The 27,467-nt window shown below is 44.4% G+C and overlaps 1 protein-coding gene across 1 annotated transcript in view; it reads left to right on the forward strand.

Annotated features, from left to right (window-relative positions):
• The first annotated feature begins 211 nt into the window (after positions 1-211).
• Positions 212-27,467, forward strand: part of Adra1b (adrenoceptor alpha 1B) — a 116,861-nt gene continuing 89,605 nt past the window's right edge. The window contains exon 1 of the mRNA XM_041676633.1: positions 212-335. The gene's annotated coding sequence lies outside the window, so the exon portion shown is untranslated. The remainder of the gene's footprint in view (positions 336-27,467) is intronic.

The raw sequence follows: 27,467 nt of genomic DNA on the forward strand, positions 1-27,467 counted from the left end.
CAGGACAACTAGAAATACACATAGAAACCTTGTCTCAAAAAACCAAAAAAAGAAAGAAAGAAAGAAAGAAAGAAAGAAAGAAAAGATAAGAAACCATCATCCTGATCAAGCTTACTCCCATCGATACTTTTGTCCAATCATTAACCAGGAGGATGGGCTGTTTCTGCAACCTAAACAGCAAAGTTCACTTCGGGGGCAAAGAGGAGTATTTGGGGAATAGTGGGCATTGTTGGTCATCTCTGGGGACCTAACCTGAGTTGGCCTTAGCTTGGTGACAACAGGAAATCTAAGGGATCCTCACAGAAACAGCCTTCACCTTGAAACGTCCGTCTTCGGTGAGTCCAACACTGTCAGCTGGCTGTAGCCAGGATGAATCTACTTTTTAAAATTGTTCGCGTTTTCTTTGGTCTGTATTTCCTTAGTAAGTTTGGCTCCATCGCTTGTCTTTCTCTCTTCCTTATGCAATCTTCTGGGATGTGGCATCATAAAGCCCTGGGTCATTCGTAGCACTATGAAAAAGAAGTCACTGAGTAAAGCAGACAAATTTAAGATGGAAGGGGAGAAGGCTTTACATGAGAGGTAAAGGAAATGTGCATTTACGTGTGGCTTGTAGCCGCGATGGTCACGGATCCCCACGGTCGTGGTCTTACTCTATGACTTGCTCTTGGGGTCTCATGTTCGGCTCACTGGAGAGAGCTGCACCCTTTGCCACTGCACTGTGACTTCTCAGGAGTCTTAGGAAGACTCCAAAGAGTTGGTGATTCCAGGGACTGTTGAAGGTGACAGCTTTTGCTTCCTGCTTAAAGAAACTCAGAAAGCTTCCTCTTTGGACAAAAATTTCCTCTTTCAATAAGCTCGTCTGCGCTGCCTCTGACTCCTGCGTGCTAATTAAACTTCCTTTATAAAGCATAAATACTCCTTTCCTAAAGCCCACACATGAAAACACAAACAGCCCCAGCGGCAGCTAGCCGCGAAGAGAACTCTCAAAAAGGAAGTCCTTAATGAAATTGATTTTACTAAATTATTTCCACGGTGGTAGCTAGGTGTGAAGGGGTTTCTAATAAGCAGGCAAATTATCTTTTTTTTTAAAGCCTTTTCAATGGCATATTCATGACACAGTGAGTTTCCCAGGAATAGCATGGGCAGTTTTGTGTTCCCTCAAAAGCTATAGCCTTCCAAGCACCATCCGGGGCTGCTAAAGATACGTACAGATAATAACTTTACTTATCCTGTATCTGGTCATAGATATAGTGACAGACACATATAAACTGTTTCAGAGAAGTAAACGTAAGTGCTTTGTCCTACCTAAGTCCAAGAGCAAGAAAGTTCCAGAACAGAGATTTCTTCCCGAGTCTGAGTTAGGTTTTTCTTAAAGACATCCTATAGCTTTTGTAATTGAGTTTTGACCAGGCAAAAAAAAAAGAAAGAAAGAAAGAAAGAAAGAAAGAAAGAAAGAAAGAAAGAAAAATTCTTCATGCTGGGGTTCTGTTGTTGAAGGAGTGGGTTGATTCCTGTGGGAACTGGGGGATGGCTGGCAGAAGAGAGAGAGGTTTCCGGGAAGAGCCCATGAGAAGAGCAGTCCTAGAGATCAGCTTTGAAAGTTCTCACTGTCATGGCTGAAGAGATGGCTCAGTGATCAAAAGCACTGGCTTCTCTTCCAGGGGGCCCAGGTTCAATTCCCAACACCCACATGGCAGTTCACAACTGTCTGTAACACTGGTACCAAGGTTTCCAACACCTTCACACAGATGTACATGCAGGCGAAACACCAATATAATAAATCATAAAACTACAATCAAAATAAATCATAAAAAGGGAAGCTATCCCTGACAGCCCTGAAGGATATCTGACCAGGGATGGCTTGTATAAGGTTGGCCCTTATGAACTGTCTTCTTACTCTGCTTCTCTTGGACTTAGAAGTTACAGACTCTCAGAGATGCTACCAAGGACAGACATTCACTCTCTGCCAAACTCTTGCGGTTTCAGTGATGATGCTTTGAACCCCAAGTTGTGTGGTGCAGCAACGTCTCAAACAGTCCTCAAGATCCTTGCCTTTTCCTGGTGGTGTGAGGTGACTCCTATTATCTACGCACTTCACTCCAGGTCCCCAGAAATACCAGGCCTTTTTCCATTTTCCATAATAAATCTGTGTGTGGGTTAAGAGTGTGGCTCAATTGATCGGATGCTTACCTAGTATGCACAAGGCCCTGGGTTCGATTCCCAGCACCACATAAACAAGCCTGTAATCTCAACACTTGAGAAGTGGAGGTTGGAGGATCAGAAGTCAAGGACACTCTTGACTGTGGTAAGCTCAAGGCCAGCCTGAACTAATAGATGCTATTTCAAACAAAATCTATTTTCTTTGTGCTGAAGTTTTCTAAGTTTTCAAGAATTCACTGACAAGTATCTGGTGACGGTCTGGGGTGATTACACAGAGCACAACCTAGCACAGATGATTAGTTCTCTCCCTGTGACTCTACAGGTCCTCCCTCTTGTATTTCCCTCACTCCGACTGCTAGGGACACATTTCTTCCCTGTTAAGACACCGCGAGACTCCAGACCCGGAGTCTCAGCTACTGTGGCAGGTGGACTTGTCAAGAGCTTGTCCCCACATCATGGCCAGTCTCCTCAGAAAGTCTTTTCTGATCAGTTACTAAGACTATATAAAGTTTCCTCTTTTCTTCCCGTTTGATACTGAGATCAAAAGCACCGACCACTACTTACTATCTGTAGTATTTCTTCGGCAAAATGAAAAGCATGCCCTAGAAAGAGAGCTAAATCATGGCCATGTCTGCCGCATAGGTATGAGGACAAGAGTGAGATTGATATGTAGAACCCACATAAAGAAAGCCACAGTGCTGGTGCATGTTTGTAATCGCAGAGCTGAGAGGCAGAAAAGGGGATCCCTGAGGGTCACTGGCCAGCCAACCTAGACAAACTGGTGATCTCTAGACCAATGAAAGATCCTGTTTCAAAAGGAAACCAAGGTGGACAGTTTCTGGGAAATAACAGCTGAGGTTGACCTCGGTGTGCACACATTTACACCTAAACACGCATACACACATACAAACATATATACATACATACATACATACATACATACAAGAACACATATATATATATATATACACACAAACATACATATATTCACACACATACATACATACACACACATAGGTGGAAGTACAGACAGATGGATGGGTGGGTAATGATGGGTGGATGGATGGATGGGTGGATGGATGGATGGATGGATGGATGGACGGATGGACGGACGGATGGACAGACAAAAACTAACCTGGAATAGCTATAGCGGATATTTTCATTCTGCCCCAGAAAGTTGGTCCAGTAAGTATCCCTCTTATCTACAAAAGGGAGTAATAGCAGTTTTGGCTTCATAGTGTTGTCGTGGAGATGAAAGTAGGAGATCTGTAAAAAACACTTGGGGACCATTGTCTATGATGTTTGGGCGAGGAGAGTGTAACAATACTGCAGATCTCAGGAGCAGGTAAACTGGGCTTCAGAGTCCAGGTCAACACTCAGCTGCGATAGTTAACTCAGTTGTCAACCATCATGAGAATTTCACCAGTACCATCCAACAGCTGTGGTCAAGAGTTAGCACGAGGCGCTAAGAGACAACCTCACAAAGAATTAGCAGAAAGGTCCTCCCTGAATTGTGGATATAGATTTTATACAGGATATAGTGACACCTCCCCCCCATAACTCCTTTCAGAAAGAAATACACAGCTGGCATTGCTGACAGCAAACACTTAGGTCAGTTTGAATTTGGCTTTATCACCTGCAGACAGGGGCTTGTCCAGAATGGGGCCATTTCATACAGGCTCTGGTCAGTAACTGATAACACCTTTGCTACCGGGGTCCACTGCGAGGCAACTCTAACCAGGATGGTGTCTCAACTTCTTCCTCTGTCCAGTCTTGCTTCCTCTCCTTCCTCTAGGCATCTGTCCCTAAGGCCAAACTTTGCTCACAGCGGGCTTTGGTATTGGCATGGCTCCCATCTTAGCACGACACGCCCTGCCCCCAGTCACATATGGTTACAAACGGTGCCCACTATGGTGGCGACCACGGTAGAGGTGGTTTCATCAGCTTTCATCACTAGGCTGATTTTTCAGGTTGATTCACTCTAACAAATGACGACACCATCAGATGCCAAAACTTATATTCTCGACAGGTATTCTTTGCTGCCCCCTCCCCAGAATAAATCACCACGAAGTACTGACTGGCATATCTGAAAACGCAGCCAACAACTTGTGTGACCTTACCTTTTGTCTTCTGGAGTGAGAAAATGTGTCTCCAGAACAACTTACTGCCTTGGTGGCATTTCCCCACTGGGATTGAAAACACTGTGATTTAGATGTAAAATGGGCCCTCTGTCTTCCGGTGGCAGTACTGAGTAGTGATTACGTCATGACGTTGCTGGCTTCTTACATGTCTGTTGATGAACTTGTTCCTAATCGGACTATAGAAGGTGAGGTCTAGAGTCATGGCTATCAACCTTCCTAGTGTTGAGATGCTTTGATGGTTACTCATGTTGTAGAGACCTCAACAATCAAATTAATTTTGTCATTGCTACTTTATAACTATAATTTTGCTATTGCTGTGAATGGTAATGAAAATGTCTGACATGCAGAGTATCTGATACGTGGCCCCTCCATTGTTCATCACCCCCCAAAGGGGTTGCAACCCACAGGTTGAGAACCACCAGTCTAGAGAGAGGAAGTGAGACATTTGGGAGCTTGTCCCCTGCCTCTCTCCCTGTCTCCCTCTCTTTCCTTCCCTCTCTCCCTCCTCCCATCCCTCCTGTACACCACTGAGGGAGCCAGTTTGCTTTAACACAGGCCCCTTAACACAATGCCCCGCCGTACCACGCAAGGCCCACAAGCAACAGAAGCGAATGGCTACGGATTGAAGCCTCTGAAACTGAGTCAGAATAAATCTTTTCTTTTGTACATTCTTTTCTAAGTTATCTTGCCACAAGGACAAGTGGCTGATACAGACACATTCTCGTGTTCCTTAGCAACTCCTTCTTGCCCTCTAGAGGTAGCTGAGGTTGTCCCTGACCTTCTGTAGAGTGTTCCATCTGAAGATCCCAGAATGCTTTCAGAAGTGCTCAAAATCACTGACGCCTGCCAGCTCCTACAATCATGATTAAAAACCCAGAGCCCAGCAGAGCTTCTAGAAGCTGTCTAAACTGACATTATTTCCTTCAGGAGGGAGTCACCACCACCACCACCTGCTGCACATGCTCTTCCTTTCTTCACTATTCAAATCCCATCATATGGCCACAAGCTCTGTAGCCGTGTGCCTGGCCTCCCCTACCCCCGCACCCCTACCCCCATCAACTAATACCTGTCCTATTCCTCCTTCGGTGTCAGAACTGCACCCATTATTCGCAGCATCATTGGCATTTTCCCCGAAGCTGGTGGTGACTCATGTCTCAGGGATCATCTCTCCACTGTACACGATTCTCCCTATGAAGTTCACGTTAACTGTTCTCTGACACCTTCCGTCGGAGTGCTCTGAAGACTTAATTTGGTGGCCCAGAGGCAAACCTGATGGTCTCCAGCTTTATAACTGTCAGGGTAAAATTAGTCAGCTTGCTTGGCTCTTCTCAGGAGGGAGCCAGGTTCCTAGGTCTCAGGACACTCATTTCGGTAAGGGCTAACATGTCCATAGCCTCCAGGCCTTCTTTAGAGGGACCTGGCTGAGCTTTCCCACCAATATGCTATAGACATACATGGCCATTCAATGCAGGCCTCTTTCTGTATGGTCCTTGCTTTCCCCGGGGATATTTTCACTTTTCTGGAAAAGAACTGATCATTCACTAGGATGGATTGAAACTCAGAAGGATGCTGTGAGAAAAATATCGTGAGTCTTCCCGGCACTGATAAAACTGTATGAAACACCAAAGTCCTAGCAATAGCATTCAACGTCCTAGCTTCGCGGCGGCTGTGGTTCATTATCATTGCTAGCTTGACTTGGTTTAGGGTCACCCTGTAAACACACCTCTGGATGTTTGTATAAGGGCTTTTCCTGAGACACTTGATGGAGGTGGGAAGACCTCTCCTGAATGGGCCGTGGCACCATGCCGTAGGCTGGGATCTCAGACTGGATACAAAGGAGAACCGGCTGAGCAGCAGCTTTCATCTCTTCCTGCTTCCTGACCGTCGAGGCAATGGCACCAGCTGCCTAAAGTTTCTGCTGCCCTGCCTCCCCTTCTATGACAGGCTCTACCCTCCAACTGGGAGCCAAAGGGATCCCTTCCTTCCACAAGCTCTTCTTGTCAGTTATTTGGTAACAGGACTAGTAGGATGGGGCTAAGTCCCCTCCAACCTACTCACGTTAGTCACTTTGCAACACTGTGGCAAACGCCTGACAGCTCACACTGAAAGAAGCTTTGTGTGGGGCTCCTGGTTCCACAAGCTTCAATCCACGGTCGCTAGTCCCACTACTCTGGTTTGTGGAGGCTTAGGTCACCAGGGCATCAGGGCATGGCAAAGGATGGATGTCCACAGATCTGGAATTATGCAGCTAAAGCCAAATACAAATGTGTAAGCCTCGGGCAAGCAGTGCATGGAAGTGATGGTTTGGTGTCCATAGTCCCTCTTTCTTCATCACTTAAATAGGCACCTCAAAATTGAGGGATACCACACAAAAATATAGCTTCCAGCTTCTTCCAAAAACTAAAAGCATCTGGTCTCAGTGGGATAGCATTCTAGAGTCAGAATTGACACCACCAGCTAAAGCCAAGTAGAAGCGGCAGCCCTTGTATAAGAGATGTACAGTCTCCAATTAGTATTAATGTATTTTCAGGTATTGTCCTGGCCCTAGGGATATATGAGTTTGAGTCCTTGGGATTAAGAAAGAAAAGAAGGAAAGAAGGAATGCCAAGTACAGAAAGGTTTCCTCACATATGAGTTCAACTGCTTTGGGGTAGATGTGAATATGTATTTTCGATGCTTTATTTAACAGAAGTTTACATATTGATGATTGCAAGGTTAGAACAGGACGCGACAACATTCTTGCTCTGAATCTTGTTCTCTATCATGTTTCAGGTGTTTTCCTCTGCTGGCAAAAAAGGGGGAAGAGGGAAAAAACTCTATCTGTGTGTGTGTGTGTGTGTGTGTGTGTGTGTGTGTGTATATATATATATATATATATATATATATATATATATATATGGTGGCATACAAAAGAAAAGAAGAGAATTCCTCCTGCCATGCTTTTCTCTTTTTCTAGAAAATTCTAGGAGACTTTGACTGAAGCAGGTCCCTTTGGCCAGAATTGGACCATATGGCTATCCCCAAACCAATGGTTAGCAAATAAGAATAGGATTGTGATGTCTGAATGAAAGCACACAATGTCCCTCCTTGGATCTAACAGATTGTTCTACCTTAGCTCATGGCTACACGTACAATTTTGGTGAAAAGGAGCATGTGGAAGATGGCAGGAGTTCGTGACACTTAGCGTCTGTGAAAGGTGTGGGCATATAGGGTGTCTTATGACTATGATGGTTGGGAAAGTCTACAGAGTTAGAGGTATGGATTCCTTGCCCTTTTTATAGGACTTTCTATATGGACTGCTGGTTCTCACCGTATTTTAATGAACTTGACCACTCTCCTTTTAATCCGTGGGGCCTGATTCTTCCTTCACACATGTATCAGCCAGTAGGAAGCAACTCTCCCTTCTGACTCAGTTCTAGAACTTTCCACGTTTTCTTCCCCCAAGGAATGGAAGACATTGCCCTTTGGTGTAGGCCTGAAACTCAGTGCTGTGGTCAGAAGGTTAGCTTGTCTGCTTAAAATGCTTGCCTGAAAATGCTGCAGACATGACAGTCCATGGAACTGAGTCACACACCGGGCTCAATCCCTGGCCCTGTATTGTGTACCCTGGGAAACAGGTACAGTCTAAAGCTGCAGCACCTGGCATGTCACATGTCTCCTTATCAAGTCACCCTGCTAACACAGAAGGAGCCAGCATAGCTGCTGGCCATGCAAGGCCCTGGGGCCATGAAAGCCTCAGTCTGAACCACTTCCTTCACACTGCACCAGACTGAAATGTCACCCCGGGGGGCTGTCTCTAGGGAGCCCTCCAGGCTCTCTGGTTGCTATGCACCCGAGTCAACAGCACATCCATCAAATTCCAAAAACTGAATAAAAAAAACAAAGTAACTGCTTCCGAGCCCTGTGTCAGCACCATGCTCTTGAGCTTCCAGGATTCCAGTCCTTCATTTCATCAAATTTTCCTGATGGCCTTGACATGAGGGCCACAAATGACATCCACTCGTAGTTCTTTACTCCCCACTGTGCCCAGGCACTTACATTCCTGATCTCGTTTAACATTCTCATAGACTCCCATACTAACACCTCTTTGTCAGCAGGGACCCAAAGGCCATGCAGCTCACCCAAGGATGCCCAAGACAGCGAGTAGCCAAGTCATGATCAACCTAGCACAAATCTGAGCTTTCAGTAACTACCGCATTCCTCACAGTCTAGGAAGAGCCCAAATAAAGGCTTCTGGAAATCGTGCTGACAAATAACTAGCATTGTGTCATTACAGCTACTAGTCTCAAGCTGGGCATGTGGCTCTGTAGGTAGACTGATCACCCAGCATAGACAACGTCCTGAGTATGGCTCTGGAGCTACATAAACTAGACATAGTGAGACATGGGTGTCATCTCAGCCCTAGAGAGATAGAGACTGAGGATTGGAAGTTCTAGATCACGCTCGACTACATAGCTTCAGCTTCAACTGGAGAGCAAGCCTGTGGCTTCTAAGATAAAACAAATTCTGAGTTTTCTGGAAAGGTAGCTATGTTTTGCCTCCTGATTCTCTCCTTTCCCTGAGCTTCATTAATTGGCCCTCTTTGTTTTCTTATCTCCCTTGGGCACAGCCTTAAGGCCCATGGGGTAAATTGTGTGTCTTGCAATACAGATAAGTTGACTTACGTATCTTCAGCGGATGTGACCAGGATCCTGTGACTTCATTAGGTCCCAGAATCAAAGGAGGAAACTATCAGGCAAGACCAAATGCCAGAGTGACCTCTAGGCCAGGGCCATCAAGCTCAGAGTGACCCACTGGGATCAAGAGTCCAGAGTAAGTAGTCGAGTGTTGCCTAAGCCATGTTCACGACCAGCAGCCAAGATCATGGTCCAGGGTCACAGTCTGAGGTTTGCACCGAGCAACTGGTGTCCAGCCCAGATGTCTCAACTCAGAACACAGTTCATGGTATGCTTGAGCCAACAAGTTAGGAGGAGCACTCACATTCTGAGCAGTCTTTTCTCATTGCTATGACAACAAACAGAAGAACTTAAGGAAGCAGCTTGAAGAAGGAAAGGTTCACTAGGGCCCACAGTGTGAGAGTATAGTCTGTCACGGTGAGGAAGGCATGGCGGCAGGAGCCTCAAGTACCTAGTCACAATGCAACCACAGTGGAGAAACAGAGAGAGGTGAACCCTGGTGCTCAGCTCTCTTTCCTTTTTTTTTCTTCAGTCCAGGTCCCGATTCCAGTCAGAGTGAGTCTTCTCGCCTCAGTTAACCTAGTCTAGAAACTGCCTCATAATACTGCCCAGAAGTTTGTCCCCCTGGTGATTGTATATCCTATAAAGCTGACATTTAATATTGTCATAATGCGTGGGAAGCAAAATTCCAAACAGACCTCACAGCAGTCCTGAAGTTCTGCCAAGCAAGGTCAATCAACTCAACCAAAGTATTACTAGATGATGGTGACATCTCACTCCTCTCAGGGGGAACTGTAAACCACCATGCTGGCACCATCGCTAATCTTTACAAATCCTCAAAAAGCAGTAGAGACCCATGAGTCTCCATTTTATACACGTATAAAATGAGGCTTGAGAGATTAGGTGGCCTATTAAAGGCCTTCTGGCAGAAGTGACAGGGTCAGAGCCCTGAACCATCTGGCTCCTGGGAGAATATTCTCTTCTCTGTAGTATGTACCCTACCTAAGAGCAGGAGCTATGAGGTCTTTGTAACTAAGAAGTTGACAAGATCACCCATGCGTCCCTCGCTTAGCTAACCTCTTGAGCACCACCTCTGTGTCAAGAAGAGTCCTAGAAACTTGTGGGCCATCATGCATGAGACCCAAAGCCTACTCAAGGAACTTGGTGCTCAACAGCCCTCTTCTCCTCCCTCCCTGATTTCCTAGCGTCCTTCAACATCAGACAAAGGGCTAGGGAATTAGCTTAGCCAGCAAAGTGCTTGCCTTAAAAGCACAAAAATCTGAATTCAATCCCCAGAATCCACATAAAAGAAAAGTTGGGCATAGTGGCACATATTTTTGATGCCAGCACCCAGGATATGGAGAAGCACCCTCTGGCCAACTAGCCTACCCTACTTGGCAGGTCTCAAACCAATGAGAAGCCCTGTCTCGAAAAATAAAGTGAGTGGTGCCTGTGAGTGAAAAACATGGTTGTTCTCTGGCCTCTGCCTACACGTACACACATATACATGCCTACCTCCCCCCCACACACACACATGGATGCACGCATGCACACATACACATACAACATAGCAAAGAGCCATCACCCCCTCAGGAAAGAAGGACAGATCCCTGGATGCATATTTGCCATGTCGGGTGTCCTATTACAGAAGTATGACAGAGGTAGGGGCATCTGGATGTAGGATTAGACTGTGTCATTTTGAATCAAAACAGCATCCTTCGTGATCAGTGGCCTCTGTCAGCCTAGAAAGCTTCTGTTTGTTTGGTGTTGGGAAGATTTGCTCAGATTAGCATCGGGATTTCCTGGACACTGGGGACAGAGACTCAGCAGCTGCTGAAAGAGCAGCTGGAGCAGTCAGCTCAGCTACTCCTGTAGCTCTGCAGCCCTGGAGTGACGCAGCACTTCTCCGGGCCACAGCTCCGAGAGCAACAGGCGCCTGCCTGGAAGAGAACGCAGCAGTGGGAGTGACATCTTTTGGTTATCTGATCACTCTACATCGGTGGTACTCCTTGGGAGTGATTTCAGCCTCCCTCTTGAGTAGTCAGAGCTATAAATAAAGCTCCCCAGAGAGGCTGAATCGTGCCCTTCATCCTGGCAGCCTCTGTGACTCATCCCACAAGCCAGTTCTGCATCCATCTCCCTGATTACCAGGGGAGAGTGAGTCTAGGGAGGCCTGGAGGTCAGAGGTGTCCATTCTCACCGCATGCCATAAGCATCCACTTAGGTGTGGCCGTCGTGAACTCACGTGTGTGTGCGTGTGTGTGTGCACACCTCTGCCTCTTGGGACAAGGTTGTTTCGATTTAAGGAAGCACCTCTTACACAGATCCCGGTTGGAAGCCGTTAGTTAAGACTCCCTATTACCTCATAATACCTTTTCTGCAGAACTGCTTTGTGCTGAGCAAGGTGACACATTCTCTCGCATCTCTGGGGACTATTGTTGCTTAAAGCAAATAAAATCCCTGAGGTGTGTCAGAGGTTGAAGAAGCAACACTTCATGAAGAGCAGAGTCTCTCCCGAAAGGGAAGAACAAGGAAGGCCTTGGTTCCTGAGGCCTTCTTCTTTCAGCCAGGATTTCACTGAACACTGTACAACTCCAGCCTGTGTCATATCCCAGCATCCGTAGGTGACAACCTGACCCCAGAGGAGCTACACAACCTGCCTGAAATCACTCAGGCTTGCAGTGAGCTCCATCCAGGAATTTGGGGCAGAGTCATAGCAACCTTCTCACCTCAATGTTCATCAAAGGCTTCATGTACCAGACTCAATGAACAACGGTCCTTCCAGTCCTGGGTAGAAGAAAACACAGAGCCCAAGGCAAGCTGTTGGCATCAGCCAGCTCCCTGCCACTGGGATGGAAATCTGGAGGCGGATTGCCTGTGACACATAGGGGCTGATGTCCCTCACAGGTTCAGAGAGCAGGACAACCGGTGGTGGCTCAGCTCTGGCTAGCGGTATGTCACCTTATCTATAGTGGATGGCAATGGAGCTCACACATACAGAAGCAAGAAAAAAGAAAATGGGGGGAGGGGGGGGGTGGGGCTCCACTGCAGCTTTGGTAACTCGTTCTCCTGAAATGTCATTGAATGCCATGAGTGCTTCCACAAAGAGTATTCTCACTCTTGATTAGAGCACCTCCTCTTAAAGGTACCATATCTACCACACTAGGAAAATACAAGCTTTCCATTCAGGAATATATAGAGAATAGTCCAACAATACCCAGACTGTACCACTCCTCCATCTTTACTCACTGCCAAAACCCCCGGGAGCACTGACTCTCAATCTCCACCCTTTTCATCTCTACCCATAAGCCTTCTCGTGCCCTCCGGCAAGAGAGAGGCCAACCCTAATTCCGTTTCTTATCATCGCCTCTCAAATAGCCAGTGACAGCCACTGTGCTGTCTCCTCACTCAAGCAGACTTTCACCCATTTCACACTTGACAAAACTTCCAATCCCTGAATGTATTTGTTCATCACTGTATCCTCTGGGCTGGTACCCACAGGACCAGCCAGTTTGGGTTAGATAAATGCCAGTTGGAAGGATGAAGAGAAGAGTGAGCTCTTTCAGGGTCGCTGGTGCCATGACTTACTGCTTGAAGTCTTTTGTCTTCATTAAGGGTTAGCTGGTTGCCAGAAGCAAAACAAAAACAAAAACAAGAAAACCTCTGTCCTGACTTGTTCCAGAGGGAAAAGTTCAGGTTTGATGGAAGGATGCCTCAAACTGAAAAGGAAGTTCTGTGGAGGTAGATTGATTACAGGGTCTTATGGAATGAGATAAGTGTAAGAAAACTACCCCCCCCCCTCCTCGACACCTCCCTCCCTCTTCCCCATTCCTAGCTCCGTCCCGTTCTCTAACTCTGTGTGTCCCTCTCTTGGAATGCTGCCTTCCTCTACTGCTCATTGCCCAACATGGCAGCTGTCCAAAAGCCATATCCGCACACTGCTGCGTGTTCACGCAGATCTCAATAACAGAGGCTCCTCGTTCCAGGCAAGAGGAACTAATTTTCTGGCCAGACTATGCCTAGACCAGGGCAGTGAGGAAGAACAACCCAGAAAAGGCACAAGACTGTGCCTGGAGAGCAAGGACAGTGGTGTTATAGGAGAAGAGAGGCTGAGGGGAGCTGTATAACAGAAGAGATCTTTCTTACAGAAACTGCTTTAAGACAATCTCACGGCATCATCCAGGCTGACTCCTAACTCAAGAACCTCCTGTCTGAGCCTCTTGATTGCAGGGATTTCAGGTGTCATACCCTATGTTTGAGTTTTACTTAAATGTGCTTTTTAGTTCTAGTATTGTAAATGGTTCAGGGGATTATTGTAACTGGATCTTAGGTCAAAGGAGCACTTGCCTTTAGCAAATCCAGCCATAAACTGTGGGGGCTGAGAACTGTCCAGATCTCTTGTGTTTCTCATATTTAGAATCAGGAGCTACAGAGCCCTGGAAAGCTTTACTGATGGCCACAGGCAACCTGGAGATCCCCCCAGGATCCCCTCTTCTGGAACCATATTCTTCTGGACTTGTTATAGCCCTTTAGCATCTTGTCATAGATCCCAGTGCTCTCCAAAAACAGAAGATCCAATCAGCAAACACTGAACACAAAACCCAGCCACAACCTACCTTCCTAGATTTATAAACTATGTGGTTGCTCTCATAACAGGGTACATTACAGTGTGCATCAAAGAAATTAATAGAATTATAGACTGGACAGTGCTTTGGACATTGCTAGCCACACTGCCACCAAAACACCAAAAGCTTCCTCAAACTTTTGGAATCTCACAGAAGTACCTGCAGGACCGAAAGTGAAGAAAATGGAAATCAGTGGGCATGCAGGTTTCAACCCTGGAGCATCTTTCCGGTTGTTCCATTGTTACTTCTACATCTTTGGTTACTATGTATGGTTTTGCTATTTTATAGGCAAGGAAACTGGCTTGGGAGAAACTAAAGAAAGAACCTAAGCATCATCACACAGCCAGCTAGGCCCCGGGTGGCATCGCTTCCCAGCTGTGCCAGTTCCCTGAGCCCTCTTTATGCTAGCACGGGTCATACTGAGACAAGAAAGAGAACAGTGATTTTTGACAAGGACAAGTGTCATGACAGCTAACCATCTGTGCCTTCCACCTGCAGCGAGGCACCAGGCATTTACTACTGATGTTTCCATGCCTCAGTAGTCTGAGCATACAGCTGTATGCTTGGCAGGGTCCAAGCCGCTGAACAGCGAGGAATTGGCGGCTGCATGTCTCCATCTCCTTACGCTGCCAAGCTTGCTCCTTGAGGATATGTTTATCTTGCAATTACTAGCTAGTTGGTAAAAGGGATAACAGGATGATTTCATTGCAATGAACAGATCTTAACTCTAATCAGGGGAAAGAGGGAGAGTTCAAAACGCAGACACGCTGACGAAGAGGAATGTTGGGTAGCTGACAGTGTCAAGGTCTCTGAGCTGAAATGAGGAATGACAAATCAACATTGCAGAAAAATAGACTAGTTGATCTCATTCCCATGGCCACTTCCTTAGTGAATACTAATAATATTCTCTTCAGCCACTGTTGATTTTAGGGTCTCTCTCTCTCTCTCTCTCTCTCTCTCTCTCTCCTCTTTGGTTTTCTGAGACAGGGTTTCTCTGTATAACAGCCCTGGCTATCCTGAAACTTACTTTGTAGACCAGGCTAGCCTCAAAATCACCAAGATCCACCTGTCTCTGCCTCCCAAGTGCTGGAATTAAAGACAACTGTTACCACCACCTTGCTATTGTTTCTCTTGACCCAAGTCAAGATGAATGGATGCTGTAACTACAAAAGCCTTGTCTGATGAGTGGCTTCTCTCCCAGTCCCTCCTGCATCTTCTCTGACCTCCACTTCCAACCTCACAAGACCCTCCTTCTATCAGTCCCCCAAGCAGAGTTTCTTTGTATTATCAGAGTCTTGCCGACTAGTGTTAGGATTCTTATATTTGACACACACATGCAATTTCTTACCCTATCCTCTTTTCCTCAGAACTTTGGAGGGATATCTTTGGGGTTGGACTAGGAAGCAAGACTCAGAAAGTGTAGCTTACAAAAGTATTGTTTTTCTGATATGCCATCCAAGAATGGGACACAATTAAGGCAATCCTCACCTTTCTCGTGGTTGAAGACATTTAGCTAGAGCCAGCATTCAGCTCCAATCTATTCCCTTACCAGGTCTCCTGGAAGGCCCATAGGAATATAAAACAAACAGAACCTCTGCCTCAGAGCCCCTGCAGTGGGACACAAATCAGGCACACTCAGTGGACTTGGCTACAAAATCATTTAAACACATAACCTCCAAAGTCACTGCTTGTTTTAAAGCCCATGGTTAGCTGACGAAGCAAGTGGAATTTATTTCTCAGAAGAGTGCGATGAATGCCTTACTCGATGACTTATAATTCGCTCCGCCAGATTCCAGAGACTTCCTGGTTGATTCTGGAGAGCACTCCCATTATATTGACCTTCTGCCGCTTGCCTGGAAGTTTATGACATCAGAGAGCAGGGGCCTGACCTGACCCTAAGAGAAAAATGTTATCTCAGCGATGAGGCAATAGGCTCACATCTCCCCTCAAAGCCAAACATCCCTTTCTGGGTGCCTCTGGCCTGTTTCACAGCAGATGATGAGGTTCTCCGTGTTTGACTGAGCTGGCAGCAGCAGACAGACGTGGTCTGAGCCATCTGCTCACCAGACAGTCTTCCCCGTGGCCAAATGCCAATGATAAATTAAAAAGAAAAAAATCAATTCAATTATCAGTGTGGATCTTAGTTATATCTCAGGGTGGGATACCAAAAACAAATCAGTTGTCCCATATAACTGAGAAGTACTTAGCCAACCCTCAAGTGACATGCTATCATGTTTAGGATTTCTTTCCAAAAATGGGAATGGTTTTTCATCAAGCCATCCGCATTGATCCTTCTTCAAAATACAAAAAGTAATTTCAAAAAAAGAAAGAAATGTGTTAACCATACAATCTGTGTTCATAGAACATGGAGGAGCTAGCTCAGTGAGCTACAAATGTTCAAATACATGCTTTTACAACCAGAACTACTAAGGGGTCAGCTTGACATCTTTGGGGTAAATTTGCACGCAAAGATGGGGAAAGATGCTTTTTCATGTAGCCCACGGTATTACCAGCTCAGTTACACAAGACACTGGTGTGAGTGGCAGATGTTGGAATCTTAAAATTAATTCCCTTTGGCTGTTTCTTGAGTACTTGGCTATTCCACATGAGGTATTTCTAAGGAGATAAGAAACTTGGAAGCAAAAATGGTACATTTTGAGTCTTTTCTCATCAGAAGAGGCAGGGACCAAAATTAGCCCAACCCACACTGAGAACTCTGAGTAAGATCCGAATCATGGACTTTTGAAAGTGAAAAGAGACTGAAAAGCAAGCCATCTGTGATAGTGCTAGCTATCAATTTGATAAAAATCTAGAATTACCTGGGTGATGAGCCTTATAAGCGTATTTAAGAGGGATTATCATGATTGCCCTAACCAAGGTAGGAAGGCACACCCGTTATGTGTGGCGCCATTCCTTAGGCGGGATCATGGACTGCCTACAAGTAGAGAAAGCAAGTTGAATACCATTCTGCTTTGTTCTGATAATGGAGGCCTTGTGACCAGTTCCATCAATACCCTGCTGGTGTGACTTTCCCTGCTATGATGGACTAGCACCTGAAAGCGTAAACCAAACCTAAGTGTCCTCACTAAGCTTATAGTATTTTATCAAAGTATTTTATCAAAGCAATAGGAAATGAAACTAAGACAAAGTCCAAGGCAGAAACATTATAATACTAATAATAAAATAGTAGCCAGGAATGTAATTTCCAATATCTGTATTCCAGCACTTGGGGAGACTAAGGAGGAAGGGATCATGTGAGTTTGAGGCCAGACTGGGCTACATAGCAAGTATTATACCAGTTTGGGCAATTCTTGTATATATATATATATATATATATATATATATATATATATATGCAATTTTATTGAAGATAGCACACATTTGATCTGAAGTATTTCTACCACAAAAACATTTTGTCAATTCTTTCACAAGGAAAAATAATCAGGAACTGAGGCATCTCCAAACCTGAAAGGTGTTACTTCTCAAAGCACCAAAGCCATCTAAGACAAAGACTGTCTACAGAGTTGATTCTGATTAGCATGAAAAATACATGGCTTCTTCAGAGGCTGCTTGATCCCATGTAAGGGAAGAATGAATGTAAGAAAGAAAAGACTAAAACAAATAGTGATGTGTAAATGCAGACACTGTGGAGGGCATACTTTTAAATTATTGATGGTCTTACATTTTCAACCAGGTTTAGAGGGCATACACAAGCTTTTAGAAAATACACACAGTAAGACAATGGCCAATATGAACATTGTATCTTCAGCTAATATAGAGATCAGAAAACAAAGTGATGTGTATAAAGAGAAAGAAGAGGAAAGGAAAGGAAGAGATGGGAGAGGAGCGCAGAGAGCAAGTCAACCTGGATAAAGTGCATATGAGATTATCTGTAAGGCTCTAAAATGATATCAAAGATGAAAGAGAAACTCATAACCATAATGTATATTTGAAGGGTTCATGAAGAAGGGCTAAATTTGGAGACGCTTAGTGGTTTTTAGTTCTAAAAATCTGGCTAGTTCTTGAAGAAAGAATGCAAGTTCCACTTCTATCATGCATAACCCAAAGAACTATTGAATTCTATACAATCATGGTCATGTAACGTTTAAATTAGGCTTAAGTTTTAAAAATGATATTTCACCTATTCGGTTAACTAATGTTTAAAAGGCTGCTGAAAACTAGCCAACACCAGTTTATTGAAATTAGCACTGTCATTCCACCCCTGCTCTGAGTTAGCCCGGGGAAATATTAAAGGGCAATTTCACAATATTGACAGAAACCAAAGGCATCTGTGGATGATAGACTAATATTACCTTACCTAGAGAACTATTATATAAGTAGGAACACAAATATACTATTGTAGGTTTATAATTGTCCACAACAGTATCACATGTAGGAGCAAAGAACATTTTTATAAGCTTAAACTGCATTGTTCAAAACAAAAAAAAATAGCTCAATCCATTATCATGCATAATATATATCTTATAGGAAATCTGTAAGTTATATTTACTAGTTTGGGAATACCTCCATGACATATTCCATAGAAAGCTGGAAAGCATAAGTACAGGGGTCTGAAGATTTGGCTCAGCGGAAAGAGTGCAGCCTAGCATGCAGGAGGCCCTGGATTTGATCCCCAGCACTGTATAAAGCAGGCAGAAGGAGCAGGAGTAACAGGTGTTCAAGGTCATCCTCAGCTACATAACAAGTTTTCAACTGGGATACAGACTCAACCCCCCCCCAAAAAAAGCATTAATACAAAGATCAAAAACCTAAAACTTCCACATACATTTATATAAACATAAGAAAGCTACTGACCACTTATATGTTCCATGAGTGGTTAACTCATCAATACTGTAAAATGGTTGTGGAAAATTAAGAATGAATGACTAACAGGTTACTTTAAGCATTGTTAGTGGTCATATTTCAATGTACTAAAACATGTAGCATGTAACATATAACTTTACATCTAACTGTAAAAGTAGCTTAAAATACAATGCTTTAAGGGCCAAGTATCAAAACACTTAAATATTTCTGTGACTAGCAAATGTAACTGCATATTTGATAGTGTAGAGGATTCAGAAAATGGGTATGAAAGATGTTCTTTGTGTAACTTCTGTTTCTAAATCTACCAAAGATCCTCTGGATGAAACTAGACCTGTGCAGTAGCCTGGGGCTGGCAAATTGTATGCTGGAGTCCAAATCTGGCCAATACCTATGGGCTGTAATTATTAGGGTACAGTTTAAGAATTAGTCATAGGTGCTGTTACGCTGTGAGACCAGATTCCTCATCGCAATGGTCTGTAAGTCTGGGGCCTTAGACAAAGTTTTCTAATTCCCAATACAGTCTAACAACTTGTATTATCTTCTGCTTCATGCGCTGTCTGATTGGGACCAAGATCAATCTGAACTCGGAAGATGTTAGCATAAGAGATGAACTGAGATGCATTAATTTCACTTTATCATTAGAAAAGGAACTCTACTGCATGTAAAATAAATGGTTGTTATAATAAGAACACTGATCATACCTCAGAAGTTAGCTGAAACATAATAATAATAATTCAATGAGAAAAGAGACATGGATTGTACTAAAGATTTCTGAAATAGTTTCAAATCCATCAAGTTCCCTGTTCTCTGCTTCCATCTTTAACTTGGCTTCCAGTCAACTTAGTTTCCCAACTAGGGTTGCCAGGCGTGAATGGAAAACACCCTTTTCAACTGAGTCATCTCACTAGCTCTTATTAAATCATGTGCTGGTAAACCACACAGACTTTCAAGGAAAGAGATTCTTGTATAATCGTAACATCCCTCTGGCTTGAGTGCTGATGGCTCACCTGAAACTCCAGTCCCAGGGGATCTGGCTTTCTCTTCTGACTTCTCAGGCACCTGACATGCACATACCCACATACAGAGAGACAGACACACATACACACTTTAAAAACTCAACAATTCAGGAGCTGGAGAGATGGCTCAGAGGTTAAGAGCACTGACTACTTTTCTAGAGGTCCTGAGTTCAATTCCCGGCAACCACATGATGGCTCACAACTATCTGTAATGAGATCTGATGCCCTCTTCTGGTGTGCAGGAAAACATGCTGTATATAACAAATAAATAAATCTTAAAAAAAAAAACTCAACAATTCAGCACGAGACAGAGGCAGGTGGATCTCTGTGAGTTTGAGGCCAACCTGGTCTACAAGAGCTAGTTCCAGGACACTCTCCAAAGCTACAGAGAAACCCTGTCTCAAAAAAAATCAAAAAAAAAAAACCCACCTCAACAATTGTTTTTACTATTAACAATTATTAAAACAGGTCAAGAAATACAGAGAGTAGTTAGCTGGTGAACTATGTGGCTTGCAGTCTAGAACTAGACAACTAATGTTTAAAATAAACTACTTTATATTGACTTCACTTAGCTTAAACATAAGTGAAAATCAGGGCATTGTGTAGTAAACTGAAATATCTTTTATACAGTGAATTTTTGCTCTAACCTGAAAGAGCATTTGTTATACCAATAAAATAATGATGACATCACCCATTGTACAAAACAGCCTCACCATGGCTCTCCTTCTCGATGCAAGGGCAACACTTTCCTATATACTCATAGATGCAATGGCATCAATGTCTAAAGTTGTAGTATTGGAGAAAAGGCAAATCACTGTAGCGATATTTCATTTGTATTTTAATAAACATAGTTCAGCCTGAAGTTCAGAAAAGCAAAACCACCAGCCGCTGGCTCTTAGCTGTCTCTCAGTCTGAAATGGTGATCCTGCCTCCAGGAATCTCAGAATGAGACTGTATCCAAGAGCTGTCTCCTCTCATCTTATATTCCTCTCTAGTGCTGGGATTAAAGGTGTGTGTCACCACTGTCTCGTCTGTAAGGTTGATCAATACGGCTGTTTTACGTTCTGAACTTCAGGCAAGTTTTATTTATTAAAATATAAATGAAGTATCACTACAAATCACAGAGACTCATATTCCTGCCCCAGAGAGAAACCAGTGATGTCAACAAAATCGGCAACCTGAGGATCTCCTCTAAACAATGCCACCATGTTAAGACCACCTTTTTAGGGCCTGCCTAAAATCTGAGTCTCTATTTCAAAGGGGGATGAAACTATTTCACAGACGATAACAAAACTGGCAGACAGGAAGATTTAATTAGTAGGAAACCTTGCTATCCTCTGGAATATCATTTTAAAAAATCTGTGTACATTAATTATGCTATCCACATATGAAAGTCTCTTCCATTTTCAACATAAAATCTGAATAAGAATACAATAGGTAAAATACAGCCTGAGAGTACTTGACAGACTGAACGCAGAAGTGCTGTGTATTCCAGGCAATTGCTTGCCAAAAGTCTGTCATTTCTATTTCTTGGAAGTCTTCTGCACAAGTTGTGTACAATAAGGTAGAATAAGACCCTGAAAGAAAAAGCAACAGCTATATTTGAAAGATGCCGTGGACAAAGTCTCTGCAGAGGGTACATTTGATGCATTTTTCAAGATGGTCACCACCCAGGGCAGATACTGATTTGGTGCTTGCTTTCAAAGAGGCCGCCTCTGTTGTCGACAAGGGGTGAAGAGGTCCCGGCACTGCCAAGCTGACCTCAGACTCAAGCCGTCCTCCTGTGCTGGTCTCCTGAGTAGCTAGAGCTACAGCTGTGCAATACTAGTCCCGGATTAAATATAAACCACGTTCTTGAGGTGATATAGGAAGACTCAATTTTAAAGAAATCTGTTCTCTCCTCCTTTAAATTATTAAATGTGGTATAGATAAAATTAAATGTGCTTTTTTTCTCCAACTCTGTGGGGAAATGTGACAAGATACAGGGGATGGCTTATGAAAACACTGAGAGGAAGCCACTGTCATTCCCACCATTCTATTTATCCGTGTAGAAGTGTCACTAACACTCCAGTCCCTGAGTTAGTCCGACAGCCTCAATAAAAGTCTTTATAAATATAAAATACTGTCTTCAAAGGCACCTTACAAGCGATCACTTATTGCTTTATTGGTTTTATATATTGATTGTAGAGACTTCTATCATGTCTCTAGACAGGAGTCATATCCTAATCAATTTCCTAAGAGCACATCAGTTTTGTTTAGGCCTCCAACCTCCCTCCACACAACCTCTGGTGAAGTGATGGCCACCGCTAATTCCAGGTTGAGCACCATTGCTCAAAGGTCTCTTGCCGGTGATAGGTTAGAATAAGCATGTGACCCAGCTCTAGTAGATGAGACACAGGAAGATATTTGTGGTTAGGATCCTATTCCCTATGAAATAGAGTACTAAAGGAGACATCCTGCCTATTTCACTTCATAGAACCATATCTAGAAGCCACACCCAAGACTCATGTGATCATCCCATTTCCAGCTAAGGGTGGGTGGCTGAAACTCAGGACTGCAAAATAGAAATGGGGGAGGAGGTGCACAGGCTCCCTCTGTGTTTATAAGTGTGATGTGTATATATGTGAGTGTGATGTATGTGCATATTCATGTGTGTGTGTGTGTGTGTGTGTGTGTGTGTGTGTATGCATGTGCCACATATGGTGTTCAGAGGCCAGCCTCAAGTGTTTGTGTTCACCTTCCACCTTATTGAAATGGGTCTCTGTGTTATTTGTCACTGTGTGTACCAGGTTAGCTGACCTGCAAGCATCCAGATGTCTCCTGTCTTGCAGCTGTAATGACCCCAATGCACCAAGATTTACATGAGTTCTGGGGACTTGAACTCAAGTCTTCTCAAGTACTTATCCCTAATCTATCTCTCCAGCTCAAACCCAGGTTCTTAAAAACATCACTAACCTAACCAACTTTAGAGACAGCATCTCCTTCAATCTCGGCTCACACAAGATCGCCATATTTGCATTTCAAAGTTGTTTTGAGTAGACGATTTGGCAGCAGACGAAAGCATCTTAAATGACTATGTGCTTGCTAGTCATTACACTTGCTACTCTACAGACATCCTTCCTTAACCCTTGTGAGAACTATGTGAGACTGGTAACATATGAACCCCATTCTATACAGGACAAATCTATAACCATACTGCTCTGAACACGCGCCATCTTTTCTATACTTGTAAGGGGTGGGGGGACACACAAAGCTTGAAGAGATTAAATAATGTGCTCTGAATCCACTGGTGAATGGTGAAACTGAGGTTGAAAACTGAAGCAGAATGATCTAGAGCCTGCCCTCTTAGCCTCCATGCTATATAACCCCCCACCCAAAAGGGGAAAGCTTGTTTCAAAAAAAAAAAAAATGCTGTAAGTCAATGTCATCTGAAAGTGGAAAAGATGCAGTGTTCCTTTGATGCTTTTGTAACAATGATCTCAGCTTGTCACCCCCGACACCATAGCCTAAACCTCCCTTCTCATGAAACCCTGAGCCAGTCTTGCCTAGTTTAGCACATTCTTCGGTCACTGCCCTGACCCCTTGTTCTCTGTGCTCCTCACCCTTTCCCCTTCTTTTCCATTTCTTCCTCATCTGCTCATTCACTGACTCTGTGATACTAGTAGACGGACAGGTCACTCTTTCTGGAGAGTCCCCTGCAGGGCTGAGCACTCTGCCTGTGGGAAGTTCTCACCAGCGAGAAAGCCAGACTGTCTCTTGGGGCCTGCAAGAGAAGCTGGCACATTTCCCATGCTAATTGGCTTTGGTCTTGATTCAGCAGGTCTCCTGAGCTGGCCAGCAGACAGTCCAACTGTCTCAAACCTCTTAGGCCCTGGGTGGTTTCTGAGTGAGGGGACAGACTGATGTTGGTACTAACACCATGCTACAAAGAGCATGTGGCGATAGCCTGGGGTTGTGGGGTTCGTGAGACAGGAGGAAAGTTATAAAGGCTTGTAATTGAGACATGGCTTAAATGTCATTTCTGCTTCCAGTCCAGCTATTTGCTAGATGATAAATGCAAAACAGTGAGGAACAAGATCAGAGAGATGGCTCCATTATGAACCTGTAAAGACCTGAGTTCTACCCCCAGGACCAGTGTAAAAATACCAGCAGACCTTCATCAGGCGATGAAAGGAGACAGAGACAGAGACCCACACGGGAGCACCGGACAGAAATCTCAAGGTCCAAATCAGGAGCAGAAGGAGACGGAGCACGAGCAAGGAACTCAGGACCACGAGGGGTGCACCCACACACTAAGACAATGGGGATGTTCTATTGGGATCTCACCAAGGCCAGCTGGCCTAGGTCTGAAAAAACATGGGATAAATCCGGACTAGCTGAACATAGCGGACAATGAGGAATACTGAGAATTCAAGAACAATTGCAGTGGGTTTTTGATCCTACTGCACGTACTGGCTTTGTGGGAGCCTAGGCAGTTTGAATGCTCACCTTACGAGACCTGGATAGAGGTGGGCAGTCCTTGGGCTTCCCACAGGTCAGGGAACCCTGATTGCTCTTCGAGCAGATGAGGGGGGGGGGGGGACTTGATCGGGGGAGGGGGAGGGAAATGGGAAGCGGTTGTGGGGACGAGGCAGAAATCCTTAATAAATAAATAAATAAATAAATAAATAAATAAATAAAAAAATACCAGCAGAGTAGTGCATGGCTTGTAATCTCAGAGCTGGGGAGGCGGGGACAAACAGGTATAGAGGTCTAGGGCCAGAAGTGTCTCCTAAGTGGTGAGCTCCAGACCAGTGAGAGACCTTGTCTCAAAGGATGGCATTCCTAAAAATGATACCTAAAGGTGTCCTCTGACCCACACATGTACAGAGAGAGAGAGAGAGAGAGAGAGAGAGAGAGAGAGAGAGAGAAAGAGTTCTTTAAACTTCTTTCTCTGTGAGGAGGGAACTGGAGACATAGCTCAGTTGACTTTCCCAGAAGACTGTCCTAGAATGCAGGAAGCCCGTTTGCATAAACCAGTGTAGTGGTAGGTGTCTGTAAGCTCCGCATTAAAAAAGTAAAGGCGGGAGGATCAGAAATTCAAGGTTGCCCTCAGCTGTAGAGTTAGCTTGAGGCCAGCCTGGGTTGGATGAGGCATTGTCTCAAAAGGAAAGGCAGAACAAGGGTAAGCATAGTGAAATGGGGAATGGTGGTGATGATAAGTGTGCTACTTGACACAGTGGTGTGTAGGGTCTCCAGAGACAGTAATAGTGACGGAGTGAAGGGGAGGGCAAAGGGGAGGGGTGATGGCAATGGTGATTGATGGTGGTGGTGGTCCTGGTCCTGCTGGTGCTGGTCCTGCTGGTGCTGGTCCTGGTGGTGGTGGTGGTGGTGGTGGTGGTGGTGGTGGTGGTGGTGGTAAATTTAATGGACAGAAAATCTTGTAATAGTTCTCACGGTCAAAGTTTCTCCTTAGTAGCAACTCAGAGCAAATCCCAGCCTCATTAGAACAGATTCTGTCTCTAAATTGTCCCTTGGCCCATGCTTCTTCTCTCCTTAATGAAAACACAATTTAGTACAAATGTTTACCCCCCCCAAAAAAAAAATATCAAGTGTTTCCCCTGTGGCTGCCTGCAAAGATAATTCCCCACTGTACCAAGCTGAGATAATGGTGAGTACCACCAACGCTCAATGGCGCCCATCAGTCAGCTGATGAACCAACGCAGACATGGCTCATTTCAAGAGGCCCTGGTGCCAAGAGGAAAACCAAGCCAAGTATTCAAAGACTTTTTGGACCAAAGTGTTCAATGATATTCTGATGTTCCTCTCAAGTTCTTGGTGAAAGGATTTGGCCCATCTTCTGCAGATATCCCCTAGGATTTCATGTATACACGTAACTGAGTTTGCATGATACTTGGGGTAACAAAATATGTGTGTCTTATTTGAAATGAATTTAAGGGACGTTTGCATACCGATTTATAAGTCTACTAATAATAGAAGGTCATGGTCCAAGTTTCATTTGAGCAATGTATAGCGACATATTGAGTGGCTTTGATCCTCATTTTGTTTAACTGGGATGTTTAGAGAAAGCCATGTAGCATAGTTATCCGCATCCTCCAGGGAACCCTTGAGGTTTGGCATAGGTGCCGGCAAGTTTGGGAGTTTAGGAGCAATGGGATAACAATGGAGTAACTCTACCATTTCCATCCTTCACAGTAACAAGCACGTCTATTTCTATCTTCCAAACTGAACGTTCAAATCATTCCTCTTACAACTTTTAAAGGTTTGGAAACCACTTTTCTAAGGATATACACTAATTTCTTGGGAGAAGAAACTGCACCCCAGGGGAGACAGCTGATTTGCCCAAGGTTACACAGCTCAACACGAACCAAGTCTGGGCTAGAACCTCAGGTTTCAAGATCCGCACGCTTGCCTAAGAAAAGCTACTAGAGGGCCGACAATGTGGCTCAGAGAGTAAAGACGCTTGCCAAGCCTGGCTGCCTGAACTCGATCCCTCGTCCACATAGTGGAAAGAGAGCACTGATTCCCACAAGTAGTTCTCTGGCCTCCTCATGAGGCCATGATATGTGTGCCCACCTGTATGTATACAGACAGACAGATATAAAAAATAAAAGGAAATGCTGCTAAATGTTTCTTCTTGAGCACAGAAACTTGTAGTTTTCACGACACTCTTTGTGAACAAGCATTGCTGTCCCCTCTCACTGTGTGTATGTGACGCTGCATTTAACCCTTTGGGGTGAGAGTAGTATTGGGAGAACATTCCATGGGAGAACAGATGCCCAAATGAAGTTTTATCTGGTGCGTGTGAGTTCATCAGACAGAAGGGAAAAGATAGAATGGAGCATTCTAAACATTAGAACTTTTCGCTGTTGAGAACTATGCTGCAGATGGATATTGTTTTTAGCCAAATTAGGATGTATATCAGAGTGTACTCAGGAAACTAGAACCATATGAGGAATTTCAAGTAGAGGGGATTCGTTCCAAGTAACTTGTTGCAAAGTCTTGAACATGAGAACACAAAAGGAAGAGGGGCCAGAACCAGAGACTAGGATGCCCAGAAGACAGCCAACCCTCAGGGCTGGAACAAGCAAAAGAACGTTCCATTACCCAAGCCCAGAGGTGCAACTCATGATGTCAGAAAGGGAGATGGAGAAGCAAGTCAAAACAAAGTCCAACAAGGATGGCTTCTCAGACCAGCACCAAGTTCTTGAGGCCAACACTGAAATTATCAGACTCAGCCACTCCCAGAGCCCACACAAGGAACAGCAGCACAGAAAGAGGGACTTCTCTCTCCATCCAACCTTCCACCTGCTGGGGTTTGTGATTTGGAGTAATCCAGGACTTGATACAGCACAAAACAGGGAAAGACACTGGGGAAAAGTAGGCAGTTTGGCAATGCACGCATATTTTCTAAAAGCAATCTTCCTCCCTAGGACTTTCCCTGGAGTTCTCAAACTCAAGGTCTCATTTCCCTTCTACCTTACAAATACACACCAATACAAACGTGCTCATAATCACAATTCCAAAACAATCCGGAAGTGGGCATATGACATTTGTAGTCTGCCCAGTACTTGAAGCTCCTTGACATCCGGGGAGAAATCCCCATCACACAAAGACTACATTCTACAGCAGAGGTTCTCAGCCTTCCTAATGCTGGGACACTTTAATACAGTTCCTCAGGCTGTGGGGACCCCCATTATAAAATCATTTTCTTTGCTACTCTGTAACTGTAACTTTGCTACTGTTATGAATCACAATGTAAAGATCTGATATGCCAGATATTTGATATGTGACCCCTGTGAAAGGGTTGTTGGAAACCCCTCCCCCAAGGGTAGTGACCCACGGGTTGAGAGTCATTGCCCTAGAGTCTTGGTTTCCCAGCTTTCTTGAAGCCAGGAGATAGCATATCACCTATGTCCCCCCAATTAGTCACATCGGCTCCTGGACTTGGACTCAGAATCTAGTTACCAAAAGAGACAGAGACAGGGAAGTTCCAGCCTTACAGAGAAGCCACACCCAGGCTGT

Source organism: Microtus oregoni, unplaced genomic scaffold (assembly GCF_018167655.1).
Source record: "Microtus oregoni isolate MIOR12 unplaced genomic scaffold, Mior012 000027F_ref0000203, whole genome shotgun sequence".
In the NCBI taxonomy this organism is placed as follows: Eukaryota; Metazoa; Chordata; class Mammalia; order Rodentia; family Cricetidae; genus Microtus; species Microtus oregoni.